Source organism: Copadichromis virginalis, linkage group LG2 (assembly GCF_057382275.1).
Source record: "Copadichromis virginalis isolate Kocher_CV1m ecotype Utaka linkage group LG2, C_Virginalis_male_GT1.1, whole genome shotgun sequence".
Classification (NCBI taxonomy): Eukaryota; Metazoa; Chordata; class Actinopteri; order Cichliformes; family Cichlidae; genus Copadichromis; species Copadichromis virginalis.
The window spans coordinates 23,440,410-23,447,015 of NC_140619.1; the positions used below are offsets into that span (position 1 = coordinate 23,440,410).

The 6,606-nt window shown below is 43.8% G+C and overlaps 1 protein-coding gene across 1 annotated transcript in view; it reads right to left on the reverse strand.

The window, feature by feature from the left end:
* tenm1 (teneurin transmembrane protein 1) overlaps window positions 1–5,360 on the reverse strand; it is a 201,518-nt gene extending 196,158 nt beyond the window's left edge. Inside the window, exon 1 of the mRNA XM_085474337.1 lies at window positions 4,979–5,360. The gene's annotated coding sequence lies outside the window, so the exon portion shown is untranslated. The remainder of the gene's footprint in view (window positions 1–4,978) is intronic.
* Window positions 5,361–6,606: the final 1,246 nt, after the last annotated feature.

A 6,606-nucleotide genomic window follows, 5' to 3' on the forward strand; every position in this document is an offset into this window, starting at 1 on the left:
GCAACAAAGCTACTGATGCAACTCATTCATATTGAGTTATTAATCACGGTCTTGAGGTGCAACTGTAGGTGTGTGACGTGCTGTTGAGCTTCATTGTGCGCTAATATGGAGCAGACGTGAAGGCGACTTAGTCTCCAGTTAGTAACTTGGCTAAACCATGGCTGTTTGCTTCACCCTCAAGGTGGATCGTGCGCAGTTTTTCGGCATATCTGACGCATCCAATTTCAGCCGGTACCCTCTCCTGATGGCTCCCGTGTCTGCAGGCGATAAGCTAGCCAGTGCCAGCTGCCCCTTTGTCCTCTGTGTGAACAAATGCAGGATATGATATAATTGGTTTAAACTTAATTATTTTGACACTAATTCCAAGATGTGGACCTGGAGGTGAAGGACAATTTATGTGGTAATAAATTGGGAAAGAAACAAAAATTGATTTTTCTTCTGCTAAAGTTGTCTGCTGACTGGATTAATAAAAGATTTTACAGTGGGATGCGTGTCCATGTAGAAGTGCTTTCTATGTGTGTCATTAGATACTGCATTGTCATTTTTTATGATAGTTCCAGTACAGCAATATCAGAAAATAAAATGCTGTCATGAAAGAAAGAATTACACCGAAATAGCTCAGCGATTGACTGAAATAACATTTATCTGCTAGGGTTAAAAGTAATTACTCAAGCAAAAATATTCCATATTGCGAGGTTATGGCTCCTTCTAACATTAACTTGTTGTTTTTGTATGTTTGCGCTTGGGGCTCTTGGGCTGACATTTAAAGGCATCACTACAAATTCTAAGAACCATATTTATTTATTTTTTTTAAAAAGCAAGAAAATGTATTAATAAGCGATGAAAAAGATTGTCTGCTGTATCCCTGTGTGTAATATAATTCAACATAAATACGCAAAATTAGGTCCTCAAACCTTAACGCGCATGTGCTAAGGTTTGAAATTAAAAATATTCTGACAGCTATCTCAAATTTCTGTCTAGGTGTGCGCCATCAGCGCTGGTCTTCACACACACACACACCTCTTGACAAATTAATCTCATATTTTAAAGAGAGGTAGAGTGGGCTTGACCAGCCAGCCTCTCGTGGTTCTGATCCTTCTGTGTGCAGACTAGAAATCTGAAAGGAGGGGGACCAGGATGAAAGTGGAGGAGTGTGAAGGGAGGCTGTGATTGCATTTTTGTCATAGAAATCTCACATAACACCTGAGTAGTTATTGAACTGTACATAGTTCCTGACTGTTGCCCATAGCCCACTGGAAGACGACAAGAGAGAACAGAGGGCTGGAGATGCCAGTTGAGACTTAGCAGAGTACTTTAAAGAAGAGTGCCTCCGGCATATACTGTATCTATGCGTCTGTAGGTGTGTGTGTGTGTGTGTGTGTGTGTGTGTGTGTGTGCGTGTGTGTGTAGCATTGGCAAAGAAGGTGATTTTGGTTACTATTTCTATCTGTTTCTCTGTTGCTGTCGGTCCAGGTTTTGGTTTAGACACACACACACTCACTAGTAAAAAAAATCTTCAAAGCTTAATATGTAACTACTGAATTCTTAATAATGGTCAGTTACTAGAAAAATACAATACATGATACTTACTGAAGTAACATTTTGTGATATTTATCAATAAATGGCGACCAAATATCTAAGAGTTCAACTGTTTTGATGAATCTTGTTTTTATAATTAGCTGTTAATGAGTCTGCAAAGCCATCAACTGAACCATTTTCATATTTACTGCTTTTTTAACAGTAATCACTTTGGTGCCAACCCTGCTTTCTTATTCCAAGTGCCTGAATTGTCAAGTCTAAATGATGGGCTCACTATGTGAGGTTTTTATAGGGTAATTTGGTAGCACTATATTGCTTTTGTATTTCCTTTTTTCAAAAAAAAGAAAAAAAAATCACAGGCTGGCAATTTCCTTGCTGCAGAGGCCAACCACAGGCGAATGAATAGAGGAAACGCTAATTAGCACTGCAGGATTTGTTAAACAATTCCTCTTGAGGATGGAGCAGCATTGCAGCAAGAAGGTAAATATTTGAAGTTGTACAGTGGTTACATCTCTAAGTGTCTACGCTGCGTATGTGTGTGTGTGTGTATATGTGTGTTTGTGTCTGCAAGTCTAGGGGTCTAGCACTCTGATTAGCTGGCTGGCGTGAGCGCTTTTACTTTGAAATTATCAGCCGGGTGGCGAACGCAAACGCATTTTATGCTTTTCCAGCAATTACATTCCTACTATATGATGGACATGCAGAGAGAGAGCGAGAGGAAGAAGAGGAGAGAGAGGGATAAAAACTCCCACCGGGCCACATTTTGCCTGGCTGCAGCACTGAGTGTTGTACTCTATATAATAAACAACCTCTGATGCATTTCACATTGTCCTCTCGCTAATTCATGACCCCAATTTTATTAAAGAAAATGAGTTTTGTGGACAAACTTGTGGGTCAGAAGGGAAGATTGTGAGCGATTCCATGGGAGAGGGGAGCATTACAGTGCCAGGGGCTACTGCATTCCTGGAATGAAAATTCATAAATAATGCAGAGCTGGATAACAAAAAGAACTCCCCCGCTGTCTCGCACAGCACTGCACTATCCAAAGGCCATGCAATATCACTCAAATCTCAGAAAAACACAAATTATTGGAAGTAAGCGAACAGTTTTTTTGTTTTGGTTTTTTTTTTGTTAGTGGTTTCTTGACACAGGACAATGGGATCTGCTGACAGCCAAGGCAAAATGCCAGCATCCTAACAATCGGCACTCGGGGCCCAAATTGTCAGGAAGTTGCACTGAAATAATGATGTGACTCCAAGCCAAGGAACTAAGCAGCTATTTTGGATTTCCAAAACACCATATGCACCACCCGCTTAAGAACAACAATTGTGAAAATTAAAAAGTGCAACAACTGAGGGAGATAATTAGCACAGCGACAACTGCTAACTGCTGCTGAGAGTGTGTGTGTGTGTGTGTGTGTGTGTGTGTGTGTGTGTGTGTGTGTGTGTGTGTGTGTACGTGTGTGTGTGTGTGTGTGTGTGTACGTGTGTGTGTGCTAGCTCAAGTTTAAATGTACAATCTGGAATATCCGAGTGATTGAAGGGTGGTGTGGTGAGTCGGTTGACTGACAGGAAGGCCTTATCAGTGGTGTGTGCGCAGCATTTAATTGCTGAAGTGACATTTCAATTCAAAGGCCTGTCCTGTGGTTGTTAAGGTGTTGCCATTATGAGTGTGCCATTTAAAAAAAATATGCACTTAATCACTGTTGATCATCGCGGAAGGACTGAAAGTCATCTGCATGTATGCGAATGACAAGAAGGCCGCCACCACGACGCGAAGCCAATCTACACCAGAGCACCAACCATCAACCTCTGCTGGTCCAGTGCATGCACATCATCTCCCTATGACTAATGTGACTAAAAGAGTGTGCGTCCATATGGTGAAGAAGAGAGCATGTGTGTATGTGTGTTATCAAGCCTCCTGTACAAGATGCACTCTATTAATCACATGGAGCTGAGACAAAGTGCCTGATTTTTATCATGACTATCAATAATGTGCAAGCCGAAGAAGAATAAAGCACAGCTACAGCTTCGTTGTGAGCAAAGCCAGGTAGGGCAGTGACACGGGAGGGTTACACCGTGTGACAAAAATCCCCACAGTTCAAAGCTTGCAGCAGAAGCCACACCGGGTTGGTTTGCTTTTGTTGTTTTCTTTTTTTTGAACACTCCAAAATAATAATGCAGGAATCAGGTATGCCAGATGGGTGAAACAGTCCAAACACTAATGCAGCTCTCTGAGAGATGTGTACAGTGGCTGTAGTGGGTGATGCATTAGATGCATGTATTAGAGATGCTGATGAATTATAGCTTATGATTAAAATGCTTTTGCCTCCCCTCAATCAAACAAAGCCAGATTTAATACCATCGGAAAAGATGTGGAATGAGAGTTCAAAGCTAATGGAATAATATATCTGGAGAATTCCTCAGAAATCTGCATTATTCATATATTTGTTTTCCTTATTTGTTGTTGTCTTATCTATGACTTATTTATTTATTTATTGGAAATGTGCCTTGAGTGGTTTACTCCAAACAATTATTTATAATCTGCTGTGAAGGGGAGAAGTGAGGAGGTCTAATTTAAGTCTCTCAGAGCCTATCCATCTCGGTGCAATTTGCGCTGCCTTCACAATAATTATGATTTATCAAAATGCATTTGCCGCCTGTTAATTATTTACCCTCACACATTTTTAAACTGCGCCAACGTGGAAAATAGATATCACGCAGCTCAATAATTTAGGCCAGAAATTGCCTCACCAGCCATCCAGAAGGGCTAGGAGTTGACATGAGAGATGTAAAAATAACAGAGAAACACAGTGGGTCACGGTGCCTGTTGGACCTATACTGGTGGTAATGTCTAGCCCGGGCCCGGGTAGGCGCGTCAGAGAGATCTACACCCTCTGGATCTGATTGCTGATGGAGATAAAGCGGACGAGTCAGAAGTGGAGCAAAACACAACAACAAAAAAACCCCAACAACTCAAGGCTGTGAGTGTTCAAAACGGCTACGACACATACAAAGCTGGCAGCCTGCTGCTCCGCGCACTGTACTCGGATCGTCATCATTTAGACAGGTTGTCACACACACAGGCACAAAGTCTGCATCCCCACACTTCAAACGAGGTGCACTGGTTTTCATAAAAGCCCAACCACACACACGTACACAAACACACTCACATACACACGCACACACACACGTTTATATACTCTCCCCCTCTCTGCGTGTCTGCCTCACTCTGTCATACACTGCACACACACGCGCGCACAGACACGCACAGGTCATAGCACTGCACGGCGCATCAGAACAGCTGATAATCACCATTCCCGTGAAACTCACGTTGTCTCGGCACCCGAGCCTCGTTTAGCCAAGCAGCACCGTAGCCCGATCTCCCTCCCCCGCTTAATGAGCCCACTAAAAAGGCCAGAACTGAACGTGCCGCTTACCTTCCCGACGTAAAGACATCCCTTTAGTCCGATTCCGTGCTATAAGCAGCCTGCAAAAGCCGAAGTGTGTGCTATCCCCCCTCCCCACCACCGGCAGAAATGTGACTTGAGCTCCGGTTAAAAAATGTGGACGAGACACCCTCTCTCCGCGGTCTGGTTTCGAGGCGGCGGTGCTGATGATGCTGATGATGCTCGCTGAAATGCCGATGGAGGACGACGAGACGATTTTGCGCGGGGAGGAAGGGATCTCCTCGCACGGGGCTGTGCGCGAGCCAGCTCCGCTGTGCGGTGTGACAGGGATCCCGGCGCGGTGCGTTTAGCCGCAGTTGAACCCGATGATGCTGTTGCTGGTGAGGCTCGGTGGTGCTATAACAGTATCCCTGGATCATACCACCGCACCGAGGAGAAGGGGGTGTGGCACAGACCGGCCACAGACACAAACACTTGCAGGCGTCAGGAGGTCGTCTGGATCACTAGTCAGACTCGTTCAGGTGGTGCCATATGGCTGCACACCGTGGTCCTGCGCTGGAATGCTGACTCATTAAGACGAGGAAAAGTTTCGCTTTTTCATCCGGTCCCATGGAGCAACAGGCCCGAGAGCTGCAGAGGTGCAATTTCACCCCCACACCCCATAAAAAAAACCCATTATAAAAATTATACAAAAAAGTATAAATAAAATAAACTCCATGTTGTTGCGAGGAAATATATAGGACCCAAAGAAAGCCTTAAAAATCAACAGCATTCACTTCAATTACTTTTAAGCAGAAGATGGAATATGGCATTAATTTATGGCTGCAGTGGGCCTGGTGTGTTATTACACCTGCACACCATCTCATAAGATGTGTTTTTCTTTGCTAAATTAGCCACCTAATGATTCTGACCTGTGCTCTATGTGCGATGCATTGGAGTGGGTATTTACAGCCAGCCTGCTACAAACAACTTGTGAATGACAGGGGTTCTAATGATGCAGTTTATTATTTCCCCAAAGCGCTGTACGCGCGGGGCTACAAACAACCATTTTGACAGCTGCTTCAGTCTACCCGCCTTTCAGCCTGTCTTGCTATATCCCCCCAACACAACACAGCAGTATGCATCTTTTATCAACAATAGTTTTTGGCACTTTTCGTCAGTTTCATCGGCCAGTCCGCTCTAAACAGTTCCGCCCCACCCCACCCACCCCTCCCCCCCAAGGGGATGAGGTTATCCAAGAGGAGACCTCAGTGAGGGGAAAAGATCTCCAGGTCCTTGTCCGTTTGATGTTAACTGTGCCTGGCTGGTGCAGAAATGACCAGTGTGTGTCAGTGTGTCAATATGCAGCTGCCTGGTCACTACAGGACCATGCTCCCTTTAACACCCAAAGGGAGAGCACTTTTTTTACAGTAGCATGCATTCTTTCACTTAATATGTTTTTATAGGGTGATAATACACACGCCCACATAATTCACTTTCAATCTGTGAGTAAATAACTTGAGTCTTAGCATTTGGCACCTTTAACGAGGTGCTCCTCCCTTTTATTCTAGTGAAATACGTCTTTAACTTTTTAAGTGATGTTTGTGTTGAACAAACGGTCTAATAGTCTTGGACTTTCTAAATCAGAATTACCATGGAGTAATACCACCGATGAGGTG